The following is a 27,227-nucleotide window of genomic DNA, read 5'->3' as shown; positions in this document are numbered from 1 at the left end:
GCAGTTCTATTTAGCTTGTGAAATGCATAAGAGCATGAGGGAAAGCAATTTTGAAAAAGTAAACTTAGTCAAGAGACGTAGTATTGACTAAGATTAACCTTGGACAAAATGAAGTTCCTCTATGAAACCAAGTACTCAATTCCTTAGAATTCATCAACAAAATCTAACTCACTGCCACAAAACTATGCAGGGAACCCTAGATGGTTTAAAAAAATAGAAATATTGTAGTTAAGCATCTATTTCCCTATTCCTACCTGCCATCACTTCAAACCAGTCATCTGACCAGAAGCTCAGGCAGCTGTTTCTAAGAAATAGAAATCAGCTGCCTGAATCAGAGGACTGGAATATGGGACCCTGCAGCTGGCCCCCTGACCTTCCACCTGAACATGTCATCACAATGTCTACTTTCTATTCTCTGCTGGCCACCAGCCCAGGATTTAAGCCTATACTTGCAAATTTCCAAAATCCTGGTAAGCAGCCTTTATGCTTTCCCATAAAATGGATCAAGATGTCATTCTAAATACTAGCTTCCATTTCCTCTAAATTTCCCACAAACATCCTTTACCAAAATGATGTAATTTTTCTCTAAAATGAAATCAATATAACTCAGCAGAAGAGAAGCAACAGATACAAAAGGTAATAGGCCATTTATTCATACATGAAGAGATAAAGAGATAATGTCAAAAAGTACAAAAAGTGAGAGAAATAGATTGTCTTAGATAAAAAATTTTCAACTATTCTCATCTCATGGTACACATAAACTAATTACTAAAATCCTGTGGCACACAAAAATATATATATTTTTGCCTATATGACAAAAAATATATATAATTTTGATTTATTCACAGCAGACGGCTATTGTTATATTGGCTGTTGTCATTTTTTATTTAACAATCTAAGGGAAAAGGGGTGAGTGTCTCTGACTAAATAGACAGGTATTGCAATAGTCAGGTTTTAAAAATTCTTGTGGCACGCCAGTGTGACGCAGAACAGTGGTTGAAAATCTCTGTCTTAGCTAACCAGCAAGTTATGTGGAAAGGCATATACAGGAGACCAGACTATCTAATGGTCCAATTCAGAAATGCATTCATCCACTCATTCATTCAACCAACACTTCTGCAAGGTACTGTACTAGGAACAATAAGGGATACAAATGTTAATTTATAAAAATCATATTGAACTAACAATACAAGTTGGGAAGTGAAAGCATTAAATTTTTTTTTTTTAAGTATGGCTAAATGTACTTCTGATGAGAAAGAAAAGGTATCTACAGGCCAATAAATCAAAGAGAGCTTTAGGAAAAAATTTAAGGAATAACTGAGAATGTGATAAAAGCATACTGCTGGCAAAGGAGAGAGAGAAACAGAAAAATACAGGCAGGTTCTTGCAACCCTAATTCCATTTGGATACAGTCCAGCCTATATGAAGGAAAGCAGTGGTAAGGAAATTAAAACAAGTTGGAAGGTCTAGAAAACCAGCCCAGTTTTTCAGAAGCAGTAGGGAATTTCTGAAGCATGAGTGAGCAGGAGAGAAGACAGATTAGAGGTGTGTTTCAGGAAAAATTAACCTGTGCAGGACTCATCTGCAGTTGAGAAAAACTAGCAGCAGCTGCACCTTATGAAAGAACTAGAACAGAATGGAGAAAAGGAATGCCTGAACTAGAGTTGTACAGGCAGACAATGAAGAGACTTTTAACATGTCACACAGGACCAAGTGGCATCATTTGGCAACCAGGCAGATCTGAATGAGAGCAAGGCAGTGGCACCTGTGTGAAATTTCAAACAAGGAAATTGAAGAATGATAATACCACTAAGTTAGAGAAGATGATGAATTCTACTTGGGATATTATAGAGGTCCATATGGAAATGCATACTCTATACATGGAAATGCATACCTTTTCCTAAACCTCTACACCAGTGTTTCCCAAACTTCTCTCATGATGAGAATCACCTGGTGGAGTTGTTAAATTCAGACTCCTGAATCCCAACTAAGAAGTGCTAAACTAGAATTTTTAGTCTAAGACAGAGCACTAAGTATACAATTTTACCTATATCTTCCCAAAAATTCTAGTTTAGCACTTCTTAGTTGGGATTCAGGAATCTGTATTTAACAACTCCACTAGGTGATTCTCATCATGAGAGAAGTTTGGGAAACACTGCTCTACACCAAATACTTAGAAATTAGAGCATAGCTTAGAGAGATAAATTACTCCCTGCATAAAGATGATACTCCAAAGTTTTCTAAAATAGATGAGATTGCCAAGAAAGGGTAAACTATACAGAAGAGGGCCTAGGACAAAATCTGGGTTAGAGCAACTTTTAGGAAATGCAAAGAGGAAAAAGTAGAAAATACAACAAAGAAATTAATAAAGATATACAGGCAGACACTGAAATGAAATAAAGAAGCAATAAAATCAGATGTTACAAGAAATAAATAAATAAATAACTTCCAAAGAAAGGCTTACGTTTCACATAATCAAAAAAATCAGCATAAAATAAAGTAAAAATGGAGGAAATAGCCTAAAATAACTATACAAATAAAAACAAACAATCCTAATATCAATCCTAATATATTTAAAATGAAAAACACAACATACTAAAGAGATGGGAGAGAATCAACCCAAATAACTTTTGAACAGAAAAACAAAAAAGAAATAAAAATTAAACTCAAATTAATAGTTTTTTACAGAGGAATGGGTTAGCAATTCTAAATCTACTTTCTGGATATTTTAAGAGTCAACAAATAAGTAAATATACTTTTGATAATAGGAGTCACACTTGTGAATGTGAGAAAAATTACAAATATAGAAAGTGTAAAAACTAGAATAAAGGCTTGTGGTTTTGAAATGAAATTGGGGATGTCATTGCCAGGGCTGACCAGCAGTCCCTTGACTTTTCCAAACAAGACTTTGTAAACCCCCAGTATTTACTGGTACCCTTAGTCCTTGGATGTCCTCCCTAAATTACTCACCCTACTGATTGTATCTAAAGATAAAAATTCCTCGGCCGAGACCAGTTTGGCTCAATGGATAGAGCGTCGGCTTGGGGACTGAAGGGTCCCGGGTTCAATTCCGGTCAGGGGCATGTACCTTGGTTGCGGGCAAATCCCCAGTAGGGGATTTGTTTTTATACCTAGTGGCCAGAGCAGCCTCTATTGCCTGCCACGTTAGGTAGGCCTTTACTGGAATTTTTATCTTTAAAAATATATTTTATTGATTTTGTACAGAGAGGAAAGGAGAGAGATAGAGAGTTAGAAACATTGATGAGAGAGAGTCATCGATCAGTATGAACTGATTACTCAGACACAATTTGACTGTGAAAGAAGGGCTAAGGGGCTTGCCACAACACCTGGGCCTGATTTCTCTTTAAATCCCCGCCTACTTGTTCCCAAGATCAAGGTCTAATGTTCCAGCATCAGGAATCAAGGATTATAGTAAGTTATAATAGTCTACAAAAGGCCTTTTAATTGTTTCTTGGTAACCGAGGCACCATTCACCTTTAACAACTGCTTAAGCACTGTTATCGATACATATTGTTTTTCTATGAATAACTTCTGTCCCATAGTGAAACTTTGGCTAAAAAACAACCCCCTCAAACTTGGAAATCCTCAGGGAACCAAGAATTATAAATTATAATGATCTGTAATAGGCTCCTTAATTATTCTTGTATAACTGAGGCACCATTAGCTTTTAACACTTTTTGAGTAACAGAGAGATGTTACTCAGTGGACAGTCACTGTCCTGTTGGGAAACCTTAGCTGAAAAACAATTCCCTCTATCTTAGAAATCCCAAGCGGGCTCCAATGACTTACTGGGCAGTTACTTCGTTTTTGAAGGTTCCGCCTCCTTCCTTGTGTTCCTTGGTCCTCACACGGGCACCACCTTGCCGAGGTTGACCAGCAGCCCCTGAACGATGGATGAACAGATTATTCAAATACTGTTTGACTTTAAAAGAGAGGGCTAAGGGGCTTGCCCAGCTCTAGTGGCCAGAGCAGCCTCTATTGCCTGCCACGTTAGGTAGGCCTTTACTGGAATTTTTATCTTTAAAAATATATTTTATTGATTTTGTACAGAGAGGAAAGGAGAGAGAGAGAGAGTTAGAAACATTGATGAGAGAGAGTCATCGATCAGCTGCCTCTTGCACACCCCCTACTGGGGATTTGCCCGCAACCAAGGTACATGCCCCTGACTGGAATTGAACCCGGGACCCTTCAGTCCCCAAGCCGACGCTCTATCCATTGAGCCAAACTGGTCTCGGCCGAGGGATTTTTATCTTTAGATACAATCAGTAGGGTGAGTAATTTAGGGAGGACATCCAAGGACTAAGGGTACCAGTAAATACTGGGGGTTTACAAAGACTTGTTTGGAAAAGTCAAGGAATAATTAAGGGCTCCGCTTTTGGCAGGTAGCCTTCCACACACTTCCCTTTTATCAGAATGTCCTCCTTACAACTTTCCAACCAAGTCTCTTGTGCTTGCTCCCCAACATATCATTATCATTCGAATCCAAGATGGCTGCCCAGGTAAACACCTAGCCGCAGCCGCACACAAAATTTCAATAAAATACAACTAAAATATAAAATGGACATTACCCAGAAATACGGGGGGGAAGGAACATTTGTAATAATATGAACAATAAAAATTTATTAAATAAATAAATAAAGGTTAATACATTGCTAGAAAAAAAAAAAACATTATCACTCAATGGTTAATAATATCTAAAGAGATACAGAGGAAATGTCAAAAAGTGCAAAAAGGGAGAGAAATAGATGGTCTATATACAGAAATATAGATGTGTCTACACACACACACAAATGTATACAAGTATATATGTATATATTCTTATATTATCTAGCTCTGTCTGCTAAGAGGGTCTAGAATCAACAATATCCCAGTAGCAATGAGCATATCTAGTACCCAGATCTCACTTTTTTTAAAAAATATTTTTATTGATTTCAGAGAGGAAGGCAGAGGGAGAGAGAGAAAATCAATGATGAGAGAGAACCACTGATCTGCTGCCTCCTGCACACCCCATACTGGAGATTGAGCCTGCAATCCAGGCATATATCTTGACTGGGCATCGAACCCTGACCTCTTGATCCATAGGTCAACACTCAACCACTAAGCCACACCAACTGGCCTACCCAGATCTCACTTTTTAAAAACATTTTTAATAAGCTTTTATTGATTTTAAGAGGAAGAAAGAAGAAGAGATAGAAACATCATTAGGCTACCTCCTGGAGTGTCCGTCCCCCCACCCCACCCCCCAGGGATCAAGCCCACAACCTAGGCATGTGCCCTGACCAGGAATCAAACTAGTGGCCTTTTGGTTTATGGAACAATGCTTAAGCAATCCATTAAGCCACACCAGCCAGGCTTGTTCTCACTTTCAAAATACCATTCACTGCAAAAAGGATCCAGGGTTCTTAGAAAAATGGCCAATTCTGAGACTGGCTTGAGGAAAGTATAATAGGAGCCTAGAGGGGAGTTGGCAAACTACAGCCCACAGGCCAAACAAATCCAAACAGCCACCTTTCCTTATAAATAAAGTTTTATTGGAACACAGCCACAGTCATTCATTTACAAATTGTCTATGGCTGTGTTCCTGCTGTGAGGGTGGAGTTAAGTACCGTATTTTTCGGACCATAAGATGCACTTTTTTTCCCCCAGAAGTGGGGGGGAAAAAGTCCCTGCGTCTTATGGTCCAAATATAGCCTACACATATACTTTAAAAAAAAAGTTTTTTTACTTGCCCGGCTCTGTGTGGTCTCTGTGTGCTTGCCCGGCTCTAAAATGGTTCTAAATGCTGCTGTTTACTTTACAGGGTTGATTACATGTGTTTATGACTGTGATGTTGGGTTTTAATGCACATAAAATATTTTAGGACACTATTTGTTTCAGAATCTTTTTTTCTTCATTTCCCTTCTCTAAAAACTGGTGCGTCTTATGGTCCGGAGCGTCTTATGGTCCAAAAAATACGGTAGTTGCCACAGAGACTAGATGGCCCACAAACCGAAAAATATTTACTATCTGGCCACTTACAGAAAATTTTTTCCAAGCCCTGGCCTAAAGTATCTTGTCATTCCAAAAAGTAAGTAAACACCCAAAAAGTGATGGGGACATGACAAAAGTTCACAGGAGCCAGTGAAAAAATTCCCACTGGCCAAATCTATACATATAAAGAGGTAACATGCTAATTTTTCCATTATGGTGTCCCAGTCACCACCAGTCTGTGGGTAGGGATGGGAGCGGGGACTTCCTCCAGCACTAAGGTCAGGCTGCCTGCATGCGTCCCCACTCAGTCCTGAGGTGAAGCTGCCTGCCTCCATCCCCAGCTACCTAGAAACTGCCTGCGTCCGTGCGTCCAGTTCAGCCCTGACATGATGATGGGAGGGAGTGGGGAGAAGCTGACGAGGGACCTCAAGCCATGCCCCTCACCTGGTGGGGCTTGACAGGGTACCTCAGGCCGCACCCTCGCCCCAGCACAGGGCTGGGACACCTCAGACCACGCCCTGTGCCCCCGGTATTAGCTGGGAGACCTTATGCTGCGCCCACCACCCCAGCATCAGGCCAGGAGACCTCAGGCCACATAACCACCCGGCAGGGCTTGAAAGGGGACCCTCAGGCCACACCCCCCACCCTGGTGGCAGGCCAGGGGACCTGAGGCTGTGCCCCCCACCAGGAGGGGCTTGACGGGGTTGGGGCCAGCTGGATCTGAGTCTCACCCAATGGGGTGGGGCTGGCCTGGTCTGGGTCTCCTGTGTTTTCAAAGTGCATGAGGGTGGAGGGTGGGGACTTGACTCTAGGTCCAATGGCACACCCCAGACTCTGAAAGGAGGGAGATTTTATATACATTTTACTAATTTTCTTTTGTTTCTGACACTTCTATTATAGAGAAAGGGCAAATAGCAATATTAAAATATTTCTTCTAATTAATTCCCTTTTAATATGTACAAATTTCATGTACTGGGCCACTAGTATATAATAATTTAAGGATTAAACTGTTTAAATGAGCTGAAACCAGTTTGGCTCAGTGGATAGAGCATCGGCCTGTGGACTGAAAGGTCCCAGGTTCGATTCCAGTCAAGGGCATGTACCTTGGTTGTGGGCACATCTCCAGTAGGGGATGTGCAAGAGGCCGCTGATCAATGATTCTCTCTCATCGATGTTTCTACTGTAGCTTTCTATCCCTCTCTCTCTCTGTAAAAACTCAATAAAATATATATATTTTAAAAAATTGTTTAAATGATGACAGCTTACATGTAAAGCATTAAATAAGAATCCATGAGTTCATACTGGCAAAAACAAGTACGTGTTTCCCCAAAAATAAGACATCTTCCAAAAATAAGACCTAGCGCATGGAAAGATAAGACATCCCCTGAAAATAAGACCTAGCGCAACTTTGGGAGAAAAAATTAATATAAGACACTGTCTTATTTTCGGGGAAACAGGGTAAATGGAAGGGGAAGTTCTTCCTTACATCAGAATCCCAACTAATAAATGTAGAAAAATTATGGAATTAGGATATTACCATTGACAATCATCATAATTCCAATTCATCAGTGGATGACTAAAAATAATGGGTAAAAGTTTTGAAGAGTAACAAAATATTTAAGTCTCAAAATAGTCTCTAAGATACTTATTAAGTACAAAGAGGAAAAGCATATCTTGATGGTAGAGCAATCTGGCAGACTACCTTAACCAAGTGATTACTGGTAAAGTAGACACCTGTAATGGGACAAGCCAACATCACATGCCTCCTGATACATAATGAAAAACACATCATTTGTGAAACATGAATTAAACCTGCTACAAAATAACTGCATAGCTCAGCCAGTGTGGCTCAGTAGTTGAGGATCGACCCATGAACCACGAAGTCAGGGCATATGCCTGTGTTGAGGGCTGGATCCCCAGTAGGGGGGGTTACAGGAGGCAGCCAGTAGATGTTTCTCTCTCATCACTTATGTTTCTAGCTCTCTTTCCCTCTCCCATTCTCTCTCTGAAACCAATATATTTTTTAAAAACATATTTACAAAACAACTGGTCTATAATCTCCAAAAAATGTTAAATTCGCAAAAGTTAAAACTGTTCCAAATTAAAGGAGACTAAAGACACATGACAACTCTATGCTACTTGTGATGCAGGGTTTTTTTGTTTTCGTTTTTTTTTTCTAGAGAGAGAGAGAGGAAGAAATAGGGAGAGAGAAAGAAACATCAATGTGAGAGAGAAACATTGATTGTTTACCTCCCCAAACATACCCCGACCAGGGACCAAACCCGCATCTTGGGCATGTGCCCTGTCTAGAAACCAAATGAGCAACCTTTTGGTTCATGGAACAAGGTTCAACCAACTTAGCTACATGGGCCAGGGCCAGGATTTTCTTTTCATATAAAGAGCATGACTGAGAAACTTGAAGACATTTAAATAGAATCTATAGATTACATCAATGTCATTACATCAGTGTTAATTTGCTGATTTCAATCATTTCTTTAGGTCTGAAATTATGTTTCCAACAAGAATCCAAATATTTAATTATAAAATATTATATGTTTATTGAGTTACATTTTTTCTCATGCTAAAGAACATTCCCAACAACTGACAATATAATAAAAACACCCCCTTAACAGCAAATACAAATGATGTACTAAATAAAAGTTCAAATAACCAGTTAAAGGATATGTGGGCTACAAAATCATTTCATATGGGCCAAAACAGATTTATTAGCTGCAAGCTCAAATAAAGTGATCTCAAAAGAGAGTTATGTCAGTAAAAATAGTGCCTCTCAACAGGTCAGAAGTGACTTTACTCACATTTTATAAAATATTTTGAGGATTTAAAAGATTAAATGTCCTGAAAGGGACAACAATCTAGCACTTTTTGCAAACACAGCTGTTGGTTAAAGCTCTTGGGATTCAGTTGTAGGGAGAGATAATGGTTATAAAATATTAAGAAGATTTTTGAGTCTTTTTTTTATTTATCTAATAGCTGACTTGTTTCTAAACATGTGCTTGATTGCTATATGCTAGGACCTCTTCAGGCCCTGGGCAAAGAGCAATGAACACAACATGGCCTTACAAAGTCCCTATTCCCATGGTATTGACCATTTAGGCAGGGGTGCTCAAACTTTTTAAAGTGGGGGCCAGATCACGGACCCTCAGAGAGCTGGAGGGCCGGACTATATGAACTACTAATTCCTACTGTAACACCTCGGCTGCGCTCACTGCCCAAAAAACCTGGCAGGCCGGATCAGACTGCTCTGTGGGCCGCATGTGGCCCGCGGGCCGTAGTTTGAAGACACCTGATTTAGGGGGTGGAGAAGACAAGCAGTCACTTAAGGCAGTAAAACAGATTGAGGAGACAGTGACAAATGGAATGGAGAAAGAGGGTACTACTTTAGCTTTGGTGATTACAAAAAGCCTCCATTGAGGAAAAAATACTGTAGTCAAGACCCAAATGATGAGAAGTTCACCATGTGAAGGTCTCCGGATAGAGCCTTCTTGGGAGAGGGCATGGCAAGCACAAAAAACAACATAGGAGAAACCATGTCAGCATATTCAAAGTTTAAAAAAATAAATAAAAGAGGCCTCAGAAATATTCTCAGTATAATAGGTTATACCAAAGAACTGTCAATTTTGTATCAGGTATGGTAATGACATTACGCCTGTAGATAACAATTTTCATATTGCATAGCATGTATATGTGAAATTATAATAAATGATGTCAGGGATTTCTTTTAAATACTTCAGCAAAAGAGAAATAAAAAGGGATGAATGAGGCAAATATGCAAAAATTCTTGAATTTGGGAAATAGGTCAATGGAGGGTGATGAACTACTCTCTCTAGTTTGTATATATTTGAAACTTTCATAATAATTTTTAAAAATGCCACAGGACAGAAACTTCATGTTAAAACTGGCAACATCTCAAAACTTCTTTCTCTTACTTTCACACCCCAGCTCAGCTCTTACTGTACCAGTCTTCCGTTTACCTCATTTGAGGAGGTAAAATGAAAGCTTTAAGGATAGATACACATTGCCCCTGGCCTTTTGCTCAATAGTTAGAGTAGGGGTGTCGAACTCAATCAGAGAAGGGGCCAAAATCTAAAATCCAGCCTAAATCGCGGGCCGAATGGTTTACTGAACAGTCATAAACTGTCATTGTGATGGAAACGCAGCGGAGTGCAGTGATGACAGCGCGGTGCGGGCCACATTGCAAGGCCTGGCGGGACGGATTTGGCCCGCGGGCCTTGTGTTTGACACATGTGAGTTAGAGCATCGGCCCAAGGGTTGCAAGTTCAAGTCGAGGTCACGGGCATATACCTGAGTTTCAGTTTTGATCCCCGGTCCTGGTCAGGATATGTGTGGGAGGCAACCAATTAATGTGTCTCTCTCACACTGATGTTTCTTTCTCTCCCTCTCCCTTTCACTCTCTAAAAATCAATGAAAATATAACCTCAAGAGAGGATTAACAAAAATAAAAATAAAACAAAAAAGAATAGGTACACAATGGACAGGTACTACACTCTATGACTGAGTCCAGTTTCTATGACAGACAGAGTTACCGTAATCTACCAAAGCAGGGTTGGAACCCAGAGAGAATTAAAATAAGAGATTATAAAATAAATAGCCACCTACTTATAAAAAGTCATTATTTTTGACAAAGTGGTTATTGCCTGGGTAAGAACCATCTTCCCAGAGATTAAAACACCCAATAGGCTTTTTCCCACTCAGTTTCATGGGTACTTTTGGGCAAAGATCTTCTGATTGTGAAATCCCACTATCCATTTTCAGTCTTGGTCTTACTTAACCTTACTGTAGCCCTTGACACAGCTGAACATTTCCCCTCTTCTGGAGCCTCTTCACATGCTTGGCAAATGTGATAGCAGAGCAAAATATGACCATACTCCTTTCTTTTTAAGGACACAGCCTCTTCTGAAAGACAGCAAGCAACTTTTGTCCCAGGTGACCAGTTCTGAAAGATTCTAAAGTAACCAGGAGCAGGTCTCTAACCCAACAATCTGTGATCTAAAGCATGGTGTAGCAAAACATTGTTTCTGATCATTTAGTGGAGTCAATATTCTGAAAAACTTACTGATATCAAATTACTACAACTATTGAACAAAATATTACCAACTGCTTGACAGCACAGTGAAGAGCTAAAAAAAATAAAAAAAATAAAAAAATAAAAAAATAAAAATTCCCAATATCATGAGCTAGTAATCAGGATATGTAGAAGCTGGGGCGACAGAGACTGGAGCACATCTTGGTGTCGTTGCCAACAGGCTTACAGTCTAAAACTACAAGGGGGACAGGAAATAAGGCTCTGACTACATGAAACATGATCCCCCTGCAAAAAAGTCAAGACCCGTAAAGGACAACCAACTCAGTGAAACAGTGGGCTAGGGAAAAATGAACTGACTAGTGAGGAAAACAATCAAGAAATGTGTCTGTTTTGATCCAGGCTGCTCTTGGGGGCAGCACAGTCATGCAACCCCAAACATATGCACTAACTTCAAGTGATCCCAGGTTGGTAATGTCCCAGGGTGCCGGCTGAATTTAAAAAATCCTCTCAAAACTATTTGATTCAGAATATTCCTATAGTCAAATGCCTGATGAATACTTACAAAACACATGAGGAAGAGAGAAACAGAGCCAGAGCCAGAGACAGAGACATAGAAACAGAGACATCATGATTGAGAGTCAGGGGGGGAGAAATAGCAAAATGTGGTACAAAATAGTTTTAGGTCATAAAAACAACAAATAAACTATTTTAAAACCATAATGTATATAAAGAAAAAATTTAATGAAAAAGCTTGCTAAAAGACAAATATTTAAAGCATTAAACAGAACTTTTAGAAGTAAAAAGTAACTAATGTTGGTAACTTTACAGGTAAATGTTCTAGACTAACTTTCTCCTAAAGTTTTTAAAATTATGTTACATGGTTAAAAGGAAAAGTATTATATTGTGTGATATTGTTCTCAAGTTATGTAAAGGAGATATTTAAGACAACTAATTATAAAGTAAGAACAATAAAGGGGCCTAAATATTTGGTACATTTCACCTAAAGTGGTAAGATGTTGATACTGGTAGATTATTATGACATAGGAAAAATGTCAATTCTCCCCAAACTGATCTTTAAATTCAATACAATTCCTAACATCATCCCCAGATTGTCCTAGCTGGTTTGGCTCAGTGGGTAGAGCATTGGCCTGCGGAATGAAGGGTCCGGGTCTGAATCCGGTCAAGGGCACATGCCTGGGTTGCGGGCTCAACTCCCAGTGGGGGACATACACAAGACAACCAATCAATGATTTCCTCTCATATTTGATGTCTCCATCTCTCTCTCCCTCTCCCTTCCCTTCCTTTCTGAAATTAATAAAAAAATATTTTTAAAAAGAATTGCCAGATTTCTTGTAGATATAGACAAGCTTATCTTAAAATTTATATGGAAATGTAAAGGAACTAGAATAACTAAAATAATGAGAAAAAATTAAGTTGGGGGAAACATACTAACTGATTTTAAGCTGTGTATCAATAGAAATCAAGATAATGTGGTATTTTCAGTAGAATAGACACTAAACCAATGGAACAACATAGAGAACCTAGAAATAGATCCATACAAACATGCTCAACTGATTTTTGACAGAGGTGCAAAAGGAAAGAAAATAGTCTTTGAACAAATGGCACTGGAACAACTGGACATCAAATGACCAAAAAATAAACCTTGACCTAAACTTCTTATCTTATACAAAAATTAATTCTAAATAAAAACCAGGACAAACATACAACTAAAAAACTTTTAGAAGAAAACATAAGAGAAAAAGTTTATGCCTTAAGATTAGGTAAAAATAGTTCTTAGTCATGACACCAAAAGCATCATTCATAAAGGAAAAAAACTGTGTAAATTGTTTCTCCTTACATTTCTAGAACCTGGTCATTGGTATAGTTGAATAAAAATTTAAAAAATTCTTATTCAATTTATTCAACATTAGATCTCTTATCAGAAGACCAAAAAGAGTAGTTAGAATTTAAGTTCTCTGTTTTATCCTTAAATAGTAAGGACTTTCGTACAAATGACTTCACTTTAATGACATTGTCTTAATACCATTTACCTAAAACTTATCATTTTATTTTATTTAAGACAAACAAAAAAACTTTTTTTGCCTGACTGGCATGGCTCAGTGATTAAGACAGCGTTTTTCAACCGCTGTTCCGCGGCACACTAGTGTGCCGAGAGATGTTGCCTGGTGTGCCGTAGGCGCAAACAAGACAAGAATTTTATAATTTTTCACTATTTTGTTTACTTAATATTTCATAATAAAGTAATTATAAAATACTTTCTTTGTGTTTATTTGATTCCTATTCAAGAGAATTACTTTATATATAGTCAATATAGGCACAGAGTTAAATTTTTTAACATTTTCTAATGGTGGTGTGCCTCGTGATTTTTTTCATGAAACAAGTGTGCCTTTGCCCAAAAAAGGTTGAAAAACACTGGATTAAGAATCAACTTGTGAACCAGGAGGTCTGGGAGAAAGCTGTCCTCCCAGCTCTTGAAAGCCTCTTCTCCAGAACCCCTATAATGGAACAGAGCTAACAACGTTTTACTAATTTAAAGAACTGACACAGGCTCCAATCCTAGGACATCCAAATTATAATCTCTTTTCATTAATAAAAGGAAATGAAATGCATTAGGTGTGCTCACTCAGCCCCAAAGGTAGAGGACCCTGCCGTATAGGATACTATAGCCAACAGTTAGACCCCTAAGCCCCGAGCCTGCCACCTTGCCTTAAAGTAACAGTTGCAACTTTAACCCTTATAATCTTGAATAAGTAGATATTCCCTCTACCATAGGATGAGAAAAACCTGGTAAAGACAATAAGACTAAAAAAAAAAAAAAAAAAAAAAAAAAAAAACTAGATTCATCAACATCATCTCACTTTGCAAAATTTGATGGAAAGGGGGAAATTATAAGATCTTTAATATCATGATTTCTTGCCTAACATTTGGACATTTTGTATTTTAAACTCTAAAACTATGTTCAAGGCACGACTTCACTCTTTTGAGTTCTAAACTGTCTGCAGGGTAAATAGCCTCCCTGTATTGATTGGTGATTGATAAGCAACAACCCTTATATTGGAACTGCTCTATCAAAGCCTTTGTTCTGTGAGTCACAACCAAAACCAGGATGTTGATAAATGCTTAATCATATGTTACCCATTTTTCTTACTATTGGTTTGGTGTGTTTTGTTTTGTTTTTAATCTTACAAGCAATGGGGAGATACTGCAGTATTTCAATCAAGAGGGAAATATGACCAGATTTATATTCTAAGATTCTCTAGCTTCAGGGGAGAAAATGCATAGGCGACAGGGGGACAAGAATGAATGGGGCCCCTAGTTAGGAGAGTATTTGAGCAGTCCATGTAAAAATAACGATATTAAGATCAAGAAATGGTAAGCAAGAAATATTTAAAAACCCAAATGAACAAAATGTGGTGAGGAGTTAGACATTAAGGGTGAAGGGGGAAAGAATGATCAAAGATAACTTCATGTTTTCTGGCTTATACACTAGGATGGATGATGGTAACATTCACTGGAACAGGATTATTGGGTTACAGCAGGATACAGATCATTATCCCAGTACTGATTATGAGGCAATTTTGCAACACCAACATTATATCAAACAGGCAGCTGATATACAATCTAGAGTTCTGAGAACATCTGGTATAAAGTCAAATTTGAAGTTAAAGAAGAACAAACAGTAACTGAAGTCTTGAACACAAATGACGTCAGCCTAGGAGAGTGTAGAGAGAGTGAATGGAGAGGGCCTAGGATTGAGACTTGAGGAGCCTCAAAGTTTAATAGCCAGGAAGAAGAAAATCAAAATTGCAAAGACGATGCTCTGGTTTCTCTTCAGACCGCATAAATCTTTTGCCTTTTACAAAATTGCAAAGACGAAGGATATAAAAGACAAAACTTGGGAGTGTGTTGTCAAGCAAATCAAGGTTTCAAGAAGGTGATGGGCAATAAAAAAAAAAGTGAAATAAAAATTGTGTTTATTAGATTTAGCAGTGTGGATGTTACAGGGAGTTTGGTGAGTGCTGTTTTTAGTAAAGCAATGGAAATAATAACCATGATGGGAATGGTGGTACGCTTGAAGTTGTCCCAGAGGTTCCGTACACTATCTTCACATTTTTATTCCTTCTTTTTGCTATTCCGATTGGGTGTTTTCTTCTTCATATTCCAAATTCTTAATTTTCTGTATCCTCTACTCTACTGTTTATACCCCGTATATTTTTCCATTTCAGTTAGTGTATAGTTCATTTCTGACTGGACCTTTTTTATATCTTTGAAATTCTAAGATCCTTGAAATTCTCACTAAGTCCTTTGAAACTCTCGTTAAGATCCTTGAGAAGCCTTATAACCACTGTTTGAACTCTGTATCCAATAGGTTGCTTGCTTCCATTTCATTTAGAACTTTTTCTAGATATTTCTTCTGGTCTTTCATTTGTGACATGCTTCTTCGTCTCCATATTTTAGCTGCTTCCTTGTGTTTGGAAGGCAGCTATGCTCACCACTATACCACCAATGCCTTTGCTTCCTTGTGTTTGTTACAATGAATTAGGTAGAGCTACTATGAATCCTGGAATTGGTAGAGTGGCTGTGTGGGCTGTGTGCACAGTCTTATAGTAATTGAATTTTAATTGCTGTTGGTATTGAGCTTCTTATTGATAGGTATGGGCACACTGATGCCAAGGTTTTAGGAATGTCTGAAGCCTGAGCCAGGACAGGCCATTCATAGTGAAAAGACACTGCAAACAGCTTGGGTGGGGCTGCAAATTGGGTGGGGTATGGTCTCAGGGAATCACCAGGGTAGAGCAAACAGTGTCACCCAGCTGATGAAAACTCACATATGGTTGCCAGTCAGTTCTGCAACGGGTGTGGGGGGCGGGGGAAAGGTCTTGATATAGGAACAATGACCTTGTGAGCACCCCTACCTGGGAGAAAGCCTTCCCCGAGTTCTTGCTCCAATGCCAGACCATCTAAACCGTTTCCCCTCCACCACTCCCCGTATACCCTTGAATTCCCCAGCTATTGCCCCAGTGCTGGAGCCCAGAGGATTGAGTCCAAGTAAGTCCATGGACCAGCCCTTTTAAGAGGGACTACCTGGGACTCCAGCAGCCTCCATTTCACTCAGCCACAATCCCCACTGGTTTCTATAGGCCAAAGTTACAGGGACTTCTCTTCCCAGCTCTGAAATCCTGGGCTGGTGGGCTGGTGTGGGGCTGGGACCCCTTGCTTCACACAAGAAGCCTCTGCAGTGGAGATATCCCTCTCAATTAAAAACATACCACACATGGGTGTTAAGCCAGCCCGTTCTGTGCCTACACCCCTCCTATCAGTCTGGATATACTTTCTTCTTTACTTCTCCAGTTGTAGGACATCCATTCAGCCAAATTTCAGGCAGTTCTCAATGATGGTTATTCTGTATTTTAGTTGTAATTTTGATGTGGTTGTGGGAGGCCTTGAGTACCTGCATTTATCTACAGTGCCATCTTGGTTCTTCAGTTCTATATTTTAAGAATTCTGTCAGTTATATCATTACTCTCTTCTTAGAAAAGTATTGCTATACCAAGGCCTACTCTCAGGGCTGTAGCTGAAAATATCTGGAATTTACTTCCTTCAGTCTCATTCAGCCCCAAGTGAGTTAAGACCTCACTAATGACCACATTCCTGCCTACAATACAAGGTCCCTATAGGGACTTACAGAATGTTCCCAGAGGAACACATGCAAATTTACAAGCAGTTGTCAAAGAGAAGAATTCTAGCATTATTCAAGGCATCTGGAGGGATGCAGGACACGAAATCTAAACAGTTAAATGACTAAGACTAAATCCAGACCACCAATAGAAATATGGGGAAACTTGCCGAAGCCAGTTCGGCTCAGTGGATAGAGTGTAAGTCTGCAGACTGAAGGGTCCCAGGTCCGATTCCGGTCAAGGGCATGTACATTGGTTGCGGGTACATTCCCAGTAGGGGGTGTGCAGGAGGCAGCTGGTCGATGTTTCTCTCTCATCGATATTTCTAGCTCTCAATCTCTCTCCCTTCCTCTCTGTAAAAAAATCAATAAAATATATTTTAAAAAGAAAGAAAAGAAAAGAAATATGGGGAAACTTTAATGACCCCCTATGCCAATCTGCTGATTTTGGATCTGGTCTGTCAGCTGAGCACCCTGTGATAGGGGACCTGAGAGAAGTAACAAAGAACTGATGGGAGCCCTCCTTTCTGTGGATAAATTATGTTCCACATTCATATCTTTCAACATGAGTGAGCTTGAAAGATAGTAAGTCTAGAGTTTGCAGCTTTTTAAAATTCTACATTTTCCAGCACCCACAAGGGCATCACCATGGATTTAATAGTTAATAATTTCAGGTAGATAATAGGAAAATCAACAATTAACCAAAATAATTCCAAAAATATTGCAATGCAATTAAGACAGACCTATGGCCTTTCTTCTTCTTGCTGCTTCTAAAACAGCAACACTGAAATCCCAGCTTCTCAGGGAGACAAAACAAAACTGAGGTCCACAAGTGCCAGGGAAATATGCTAGGCCCGTGGTCGGCAAACTGCGGGCTCTTTGGCCCATTGAGTGTGGCTCTTCCACAAAATACTATGGCCTGGGCAAGTCCATTTTGAAGAAGTGGTGTTAGAAGAAGTTTAAGTTTAAAAAATTTGGCTCTCAAAAGAAACTTCAATTGTCGTACTGTTGGTATTTGGTGCTGTTGACTCATGGGTTTGCCGATCACTAAGATAGGCTTCTACACAAGCCTTCTGAGCAGAAGAGTGTGGGACACTGGCTCCGTAGCAAAGTTCAGAATCTTAGGATTATTTTAAAACTTCATGCTGCAAGCGTTCAACCTATCATTTATGGGAAGCTGCATCACTAAGATCTTGCTGCCAATAGATACACATTAAATATAAAACCTATATTCATAGAGTATAATTCCTTAATCCAGAAATGAAGAAATCCAAAGTTATGATTCCCACAGCAATTGTACTCTTGGCAAACCCATATACATGTATTCTGTATTACTTCAGATGGCGGTGACCTTAAAAGAAATCTCCATATCTAATTACAAAGAACAACTTGCAGACAAGAGCAGAGATTACAAATCTATCTTCTTTCTGGGATAGTGGAGCACTTTCTTTGAAACAATTAACAAAGGCTGGACCAAGCACTGAAGAACGTGCTGGAAGAAACAATCCTGACTTGATCTAAAGGATAGACAACTTAACTGGGTTTCCTCTAAATCCTCATTTCCAATTTTCAAAGACAACCAGCTGTTTGATGTGTAAAATATTTAATTTCAATATTACTGAAAAATATTTGCATTGTGATTCCATTTTATAGATTTCAAAAACATGAAAAATTAAGTACCTGAAGGATATAAACTATGTGGCTCAAGTATGAAGAAAATATAAAACGCAGGTTACTTCTGAAAGAGGAAACAGTAGAATCAGGAACAGAATCACAGAGAATTTCAAAGGCAATGATAATCTTTCCTTAAACTAGGCATTTGGGCACATGAGTATCCATTGCCCTATTATTCTATATACCTTACACGTATTTTGCATTTATTATTTTGTAACTTCTCAGTATTTAATAAAAGACCACAATTTTAAAACAAGACTGTACAGAATTCATGTAAACACATATGTAGTCTTTTAATAGTGTAGATTTAATTTCTGCCAGGGAAAACCTGTTTGATTCTATCATGTCCTAAATATTACTTGCTAGGAGTCAGCAAAATCTTTGATTTTCATCTTTTCTTCTGATGTTGCATTAACACGGAGATTCATGGGGGTAGGGAGGGCTTACAGCAAAGGGTAAAGCACTCTGATCAAATTCACTGAAAACAATTATCATTCACTTCAGGGAGCTTCAGCAAAGAGGGTACTTGCCAGAACTAAGAGCAAAAAGGTTTGCATAAGGTAACCAAGAGCACTGCAGGAGAAATGATGTGATTTGAAGAATAATATATTTTTTCATTATTTTTAACTGATAAAAATCTAATAAAACCCTGGTTGAACCTCACCTCTCAATTCTTTTACAATACAAAAATTAGAATGAATCCAATTGAGCACTTGCTTTGTCAGAGCCAATTCTGCATATGGCAGGGGGCTATGAGTTCAACGACAGTACCAACATACTCCTCCCTACCAGGCAGAAGTTGAAAAGTCCCAGGCCTATCATACTTAATGGTGAAAGACTAAATACTCTCTTCCTAAAATCGAGAACAATACAAAATAAGTCTGCTTCTATCACTTCTATTTAATACTACAGGACCAATGCACAAAATTTGTGCACTGGGGGGAAAGGAGTGTCCCTCAGCCCAGCCTGCGCCCTCTCCAATCTGGAACCCCACAAGCTAGCTGTTAGACATCCCTCTCACAATCTGGGACTGCTGGCTCCCAACTGCTCGCCTGCCTGCCAGCCTGATCATCTCCTAACCACTCCCCTGCCAGCCTGATCGACACAAATTGTTCCCCTGCTGGCCCAGTCACCTCCAACTGCCCTCCCCTGCTGGCCTGGTCCCCTGCAATTGCCCTGCCATGCAGGCCTGATCTCACCCCCAACTGCCTTCTCCTGCCTACCTGACCGCCCACTATTGCCCTCCCCTGTCAGCCTGCCCCCCCCCCCCCCCCCGGCAACTGCCGTCTCCTGCAGGCCTGGTTGCCCAAGCTGCTCTCCCCTGTAGACCTGGTCACCTCTAACTGCCCTCGCATGTAAGCCTGGATGCCCCCAACTGCCCTCCCCTGTAGGCCTGGACGCCCCCAACTGCCCTTCCCTGCCAGCCTGGTTGCCCCCAACTGCCTCCCCTGCCAACCTGATCACTCACATCTGCCCTCATCTTGTGATGACTTAAAGGTGTTGTGTGAGGGAGCAAGGGCCACCTAGAATTTTATTAGTATAGATATTAATCAAGTCAGTATAATATTGGCATCAAGAGAGTCAAACAGATAAATAGTGAAAGTGAAGGGAAAAACCAAGATGGCAGTATAGGTAAACATCTAAACTGCTGCCTCGCACAACAATTTCAAAACTACAACTAAAAGACAAAATAGACATCATCCAGAACCACAGGAAGGCTGGCTGAGTGGAAATTCTACAACTAGAAGGAAAGAGAAAAGTGCACTGAGACTCAAAGGAGCTACAGAAGGCAGAGAAAGAGACGCATGCGAAGAGGATTGGCAACTGAGTACACCGCTGGCTTTCTCAATGGGAGGGAGACAAAAGCTCCTGACTACTCTGAACTCCAGTTCCGAGCAAGACTCTGGGGACCCAGATTCATTCAGGAGAAACTGGACTGTCTGGCAGTGGGCAAAACTCAAGCGCAGCTTTCTCTCAGAGATGCTTGCAGCGATTACCATAGGACACTGAGACCCAGGGGCCTCTTAGGGCAGGGCTGACAGGAAGCCAATGCTGTCAGCTCCATCTCATCCAAGCTGAACACAGAGGCTTTTTCAAGTCTTGCTTCATAAGGGTGTCTCCAGCACAGAAGTTCTCCCATCTTAGACTGATCCTCACAGCCAATTGGCCTGGAGGTCAATTCCTCACAGTGATACTAACAACAATAAAGGCTTAACTACAAGACTGTGCACACAGCCCACAAAGGGGTGCACCAAGAGTGTACACCTCAGGTAACTGGGGAGGCTGAGCCACTGGGCCCTATAGGACACCTAGCACACAAAGGCACTCTATCAACTCAGGGAAGCAGCCAAAATGTGGAGACAAAGAAACAGGTCACAAATGACAGAAATGGAGGAAAGCAAATGATTGGATATATAGTTCAAAACCATGGTTATAAGGTTTTTCAAGAATTTCCTACAAAAGACTGATAAATTTAGAGAGACCCTTGAGGATATGAAAAAGGACCAACTAGAAATTAAGCATACACTGATTGAAATAAAAAATAATATACAGAGATCCAACAGCAAACTAGAGGAACACAAGAATCAAGTCAAAGATTTTAAATTTTAAATTTTTTTATTGATTTTTCACAGAGAGGAAGAGAGAGGGGTAGAGAGTTAGAAACATCGATGAGAGAGAATCATCGATCAGCTGCCTCTTGCACATCCCCTACTGGGGATGTGCCCGCAACCAAGGTACATGCCCTTGCCCGGAATCGAACCTGGGACCTTTCAGTCAGCAGGCCAACGCTCTATCCACTGAGCCAAATTGGTCCTGGCTCAAGTCAAAGATTTTAAATACAAAAAACACCCAACCAGAAAAACAAAAAGAAAAAAGAATTCAAAAATATGAAGATAGTGTAAGGAGCCTCTGGGACAACTTCAAGCATACCCACATCAGAGTTAGGGGGTGCCAAAAGAAGAGAGAGAGCAAGATAATGAAAACATATTTGAAGAAATAATGACAGAAAACTTCCCCCCACCTAGTGAAAGAAATAGACTTACATGTCCAGGAAGCACAGAGAACCCCAAACAAAAGGAATCCAAAGAGGATGACACTAAGACACATCATAATTAAAATGCCAAGAGCAATCGACAAAGAGAGAATATTAAAAGCAGCAAGAGAAAAACAGTTAGTTACCTACAGGGAGCACCCATACGATTGTCAGCTGGTTTCTCAACAGAAATTATGCAGGCCAGATGGGAGTGGCAAGAAATATTCAAAGTGATGAATAGCAAGAACCTACAACCAAGATTACTCTACCCAGCAAAGCTATCATTCAGAATTGAAGGTCAGATAAAGAGCTTCACAAATAAGAAAAAGCTAAAGGAGTTCACCACCAAACTTGTATTATATGAAATGCTGAAAGGTATTCTTTAAGAAGAGGAAGAAGAAAAAAGATAAAAATTATGAACAACAAATACATATATATCAACAAGTAAATCTAAAAATCAAATGAATAAAAAATCTAATGAACAGAATAAACTAGTAAATATAATAGAATCAGGGGCATAGAAAGGGAGTGGACTGACAATTCTCAGGGGAGAAAGGGGTGTTGGGGATGCAGGAAGAGACTGGACGAAAATCGTAAACCTATGGATGAGGACATTGGGAGGAGATAAGGACAGAGGTTGGGGTGGAAACCAGGTGGAGGGAAGCTGGGGGGGGGGGGGGGCAGAAGAACAATTGTAATAATCTGAACAATGAAGATTTATTAAATAAAAAATAATAATAATAATGAAACAGAAAAGAGAGTCCAGAAATAAAACCAAACTTATATAGATTTTCAACCTAGGTATAACCTAGAGTGATTTTTAAACAAATGGTTCTACAACAATTGTATCCCATATGTAAAGAAATAAATGACATTTGATCAATACTTTGTCCTTTATATAAAAATTAACTCAAAGTAGATCATACAATAGATCTAAATGTAAAAACTAGAACTTCTAGCCAAAACCGGTTTGGCTCAGTGGATAGAGCGTCGGCCCGAGGACTGAAAGGTCCCAGGTTCAATTCCGGTAAAGGGCATGTACCTTGGTTGTGGGCACATCCCCAGTAAGGGGTGTGCAGGAGGCAGCTGATCGATGTTTCTCTCTCATCGATGTTTCTAGCTTTCTATCTCTCTGTAAAAAATCAATAAAATATATATTTTTTAAAAACTAAAATTTCTAGAATATAGACAATGTCTTTGTGATATTAACTTATGCAACGATTTCTTAGCTAAAGCAACAAAAGCACAACCCATAAAAGAAAAAAATTATAAATTGGGCTTTATCAAAATTAAGAATATCTCTCTTTTTTAAACACCATTAAAGATAATAGAAAGAGTAGAATATCTGCAAATTTACATCTGAAAAATGACTTGCATCCAGAATATATAAATAACTTCCTACACTTAGTAATATGAAAACATAGAACCCAATTAAAAATTGACAAAAGCCGAAACCGGTTTGGCTCAGTGGTAGAGTGTCGGTCTGCGAACTGAGAGGTCCCGGGTTCAATTCCGGTCAAGGGCATGTACCTTGGTTATGGGCACACCCCCTGTAGGGGGTGCGCAAGAGGCAGCTGGTCGATGTTTCTCTCTCATCGACGTTTCTAGCTCTCTATCTCTCTCCCTTCCTCTCTGTAAAAAATCAATAAAATATATATTTTGTTCTTAAATTAACAAAAAATTTGAAGACACTTCACCAAAGCTATATGGATAGCAAATATGCTCAGCATCACTAATTGTTGGAGAAATGCGAATTAAAAACATGAGATTCCACTACAAATTAGAATGTCTAAAATTTAAAAGACTGGCTATACCAAGAGTTGCTAAGAATGTGAAAGAACTGAACCTCTTCCAGGGGTCCTCAAACTTTTTAAAGTGGGGGCCAGATCACGGTCCCTCAGAGAGCTGGAGGGCTGGACTATATGAACTACTAATTCCTACTGTAACACCTCGGCTGCGCTCACTGCCCAAAAAACCTGGCGGGCCGGATCAGACTCCTCTGCGGGCCGCATGTGGCCCGCGGGCCGTAATTTGAAGACCCCTGTTACACTGCTGGTGGGAATGCAAAATAGTACAGCTGCTTCAAAAACCCGATAGTTTCTTTAAAAGTTAAGTATATACCTACCATATAATCTAGCCATTCTACTCCTAGGTATTTATGTAGCCAAGAGAAATAAAAGTATATATCCATACAATGACTTGTATACAAAGTTGCATAGCAGTCTTATTTATTATCAAAACTGGAAATAATATGTCCAACAATGGGTGAATGTATTTTCTAAAGAGTTATTTAAATAACCCATTAGGGTTTATATATATTTTTTTAATTGATTTCAGAGAGGGAGAGAGGAATAGAAACATCAGTGATGAGAGAGAATCATTTATCAGCTGCCTCCTGCACACCCCCACTGAGGATCAAGCCCGCAACCCAGGCATGTGCCCTGGGGAATTAAACCACGACCTCCTGGTTCATAGGTCAATGCTCAACCACTGAGCCACACCAGTTGAGCAATAGGTGAATGTATTAATAAACTGTGGTATAGTCATACAAAGGAATATTATTCAGAATTAAAGGGAAATCAACTACTAATACATTAGAAACATGAATCTCAAAACAAGAGGTCAACCAAAAATTTTATATGCATGCATATAAGCATAACGAATGGACACAAGACACTGGAGGGGGTGGGAGGAAGGCATATGCCGGGGGGAGGTAGGAGAGAAGGTCAATGGGGGGAAAAAAGGGAGACATAGGTACTGGTTGTCCTCAATTGCCCTCCCCTGCCAGCTTGGGAGTTTAAAGTATTTGTAATATTTTAAACAATAAAATTAAATTAAAAATAAAATAGAACAAAAAAATTTAATTTAATTTTAAAAAAGCAAAAAAGAACTGATACTGAATAAAATAAGCATAACTACATACTGTATGATTCCATTTATATAAACTTCTAGAAAATGAAAATAATATGTAATGAGAGAAAGATCAGTAGTTGTCTGGTATGGCGGTCAAGGAGCCAGGATATGATGAAAGCTTTAGGGGTGAGGGCTATGTTCATCCTCTTGTTTGTGATGATGGTCTCATAAGTCTATACATATGTCAAAACTTAACCAATTGTACACCTTAGATATCTACAATTTATATGTCAACTATATCTCAATAAATCAGCTTTTAACAAATATGTTTTTAACCCAATAATTAATAATATTTCATAATATAAATTGGGCCCTAATTCATTCATTAAAAATTATTCCTTGTTAATAATGTGTAATTTGTCATAAAATTCATAGGGCATCCTTATTTCCAAACTATTAAAAAAGACATTTAAACTGGCAAAATTCAGTCAATCATAAAATAAATGTCTTATAAAAGCAATAAATCTCTAAACAATACACATGTTTTTTCATTAAGAAAACTTAAAATAACTAAAAAGAATAGCAAACCATGTAAACTATTAATTTTATTTCAAGTAGGATTAAAAAAAACAAAAAAGTGCTATTATCTCCTTCCTAGTATAACTACTGTTATAGTTTTATAGTCAATCCTCTATAACAGATTAAAGCAGACCATGGCAAATAGAGAAAGAAGCAACTATTTCCCATGAGGAAATGTTCTCTAAATGAGGTGAAGTTAAACAGAAATGTCTGGGGCTTCTCTCTGAATCCCTCAGCTCCTAGACAATCACCACAAACCTCTCCTCCTCATCAAAGCCTAATGGTAGAAACAATCCAATTTCATTAAAGGAAGCCTACAGAGGAACCTAAATAAAAGAGTTCTTCAATTAGCATTATATAACTTCCCACCTCCTCCTGGCTTAGGTACCCAAATTCTCAAGTCTATCAAATACTCCAACAATTACTTTCCTTCATTTGAAGGATTTTTTAAGCCACAGGGAACAGGTAACTTCCTACTATATCAGCCTACTTCATCACTTGCCCTTTTCTTTATCATCACCACAATACTTATGTTTATGTTCTCATGACCAGTGTAATTGTTGAAGTCAGAACCTGATTTAGGGAAGTGGCCTGATGTAGTGTGATAGAAGGAATATGGGCTTTGGCATCAGACAGACATAGGTCCAAACTTTGGTTCTAATAAATATTGCCTTGTGACTCAAGTTTCTCAATAAAAGAATCAAATCATCTTTCTCAATGGACAAATACTGGTATTAAATGACACAATGTATGTGAATTATTGAATATTTGATAGATAGGAAGTGATCCATTAATTATAATCTCCACAATACACCATAATTTTAAATAGTGGGGAAGAAAGGTAGTTTTTTTGGACTAACAGCTGACTAAACTTGACTAATTCTTGCCTCAACACAAAAGTTAATCACATTAATTGCAACTCTTGAGGCACCAAATTCCTACTATGGTTCCAAATAAAATGCTATCTGAAAAGTCCTCATTGTCAAATCTTTCTATCTTCTGTCACATGACCAAAGGACATTTTGTGCAGTTCCACCACCACCCTCAGACTAATAAAGACAACAAGAATTCTGGCCAAGTCTCCCTGACATCACCAATAATGGCTTAGATGGCTGGACCTCAGAGGTATCTATTCCAGGCCCACAGTTTGATTTTTACTTGTGCTCAGTAGTATTTGAATGAAGATGAACTTAATTTCTCACAGCATTTCCTCAGATTTTAAAAATATATATATATATTTTTTTTTTGAAGGTTAAATTAGGCAGACACTTTACAAGTTGGATTTTTGCCAAGTGGATCCAGAATCATGGAAGCAAGGAACAGAGTGCAGAATCTCAGGAAGTCGGGGGAGGGTGGACAGATGGGAGTTAATCAACCACAGGCCTTGTATGCATATATGCATAACCCATGAACACAGAGAATGGGGTGTTGAGGGCCTGGGGTGGGGGGCAGGGATGAGTAGAGGGAAGTCGATGGGGGAAAAGGGAGAACCTATGTAATACGTTCAACAATAAAGATTTTTTTTAATAAATTAAAAAATAAAAGTTGGATTCTATAAGGCTGGTCCTATAACATTACAGGAAAGCAAAGTCTAAGGTAAATGAGGAAACTACAAATAAAAGTTTGTAAATCTTTCTCATACAAGAAAATGCTCTTTTACACATTTTTAACCCTAAAGATATTGAGACATCTCAAAATCAGTCCAATACCCAAAATCAACTGATTCACAGGCATTCTGAGATGAGATAGTGTGGTACAAATATGATTCTTTCAAAAACATTTAGCAGCAATAAAGCTCACAAAAAAGCATTAAACCTTTGCTTCAACATATTGTATATTAGCTAATCTAAAAAGTTTAATGCATTAAGTTTTCCACTTCTGATTGTTTTTTTCATTAGATTTTCATCAAAATTTATAGGGAAACCCAAGTATGTATGCTATGGACAAATATATGCAATATAGAGAGCATTAGGAAAAGGTGAGACAGTCTTAACTCTGATTGCAAAGGTGAAAGAATTACTCAACTGCAGAAGGACTAGTGTAAATTTGACTAATATAACCAAGGATCTAAAAAAAAATCAATGAAGTTCAAAATTTTATATTGGGCCACCTCTTAGGCAATGAAAGTCCTGGAGACAATCAATTCATTAACAAATATTTCCTAGGCATCTAATATACCTCTGCACAATGTTTTGGAGATGGGAAAATATGTCTGTGCCTCAGTGGCACTTAAATTAGAACATGTTAGCAGGCTGAAGCAGAAAAGGCACCCACCCAAGAGTTGAAAGATTAGAGCTCTAGTCCAACTTTGCCCCACTCTCTAGATGTCTGTC

At 38.9% G+C, this 27,227-nt stretch overlaps 1 protein-coding gene across 8 annotated transcripts in view; it reads right to left on the bottom strand.

The window, feature by feature from the left end:
• Positions 1-27,227, bottom strand: part of DIS3L2 (DIS3 like 3'-5' exoribonuclease 2) — a 279,142-nt gene that overhangs the window by 248,036 nt on the left and 3,879 nt on the right. For 5 of the 8 annotated variants that reach the window (XM_036420607.2, XM_045575690.1, XM_036420600.2 and 2 more), the window contains one exon: positions 3,811-3,904. The exons of the other annotated variants lie outside the window; for them this stretch is intronic. The gene's annotated coding sequence lies outside the window, so the exon portion shown is untranslated. The remainder of the gene's footprint in view (positions 1-3,810; positions 3,905-27,227) is intronic. 8 annotated transcript variants of the gene reach the window in all.

The sequence above is a fragment of the Pipistrellus kuhlii genome, unplaced genomic scaffold (genome assembly GCF_014108245.1).
Source record: "Pipistrellus kuhlii isolate mPipKuh1 unplaced genomic scaffold, mPipKuh1.p scaffold_m20_p_7, whole genome shotgun sequence".
Lineage (NCBI taxonomy): Eukaryota > Metazoa > Chordata > Mammalia > Chiroptera > Vespertilionidae > Pipistrellus > Pipistrellus kuhlii.
Note: the sequence above shows the minus strand (reverse complement) of the source record. Positions and strands in the feature narration are given on the sequence as shown.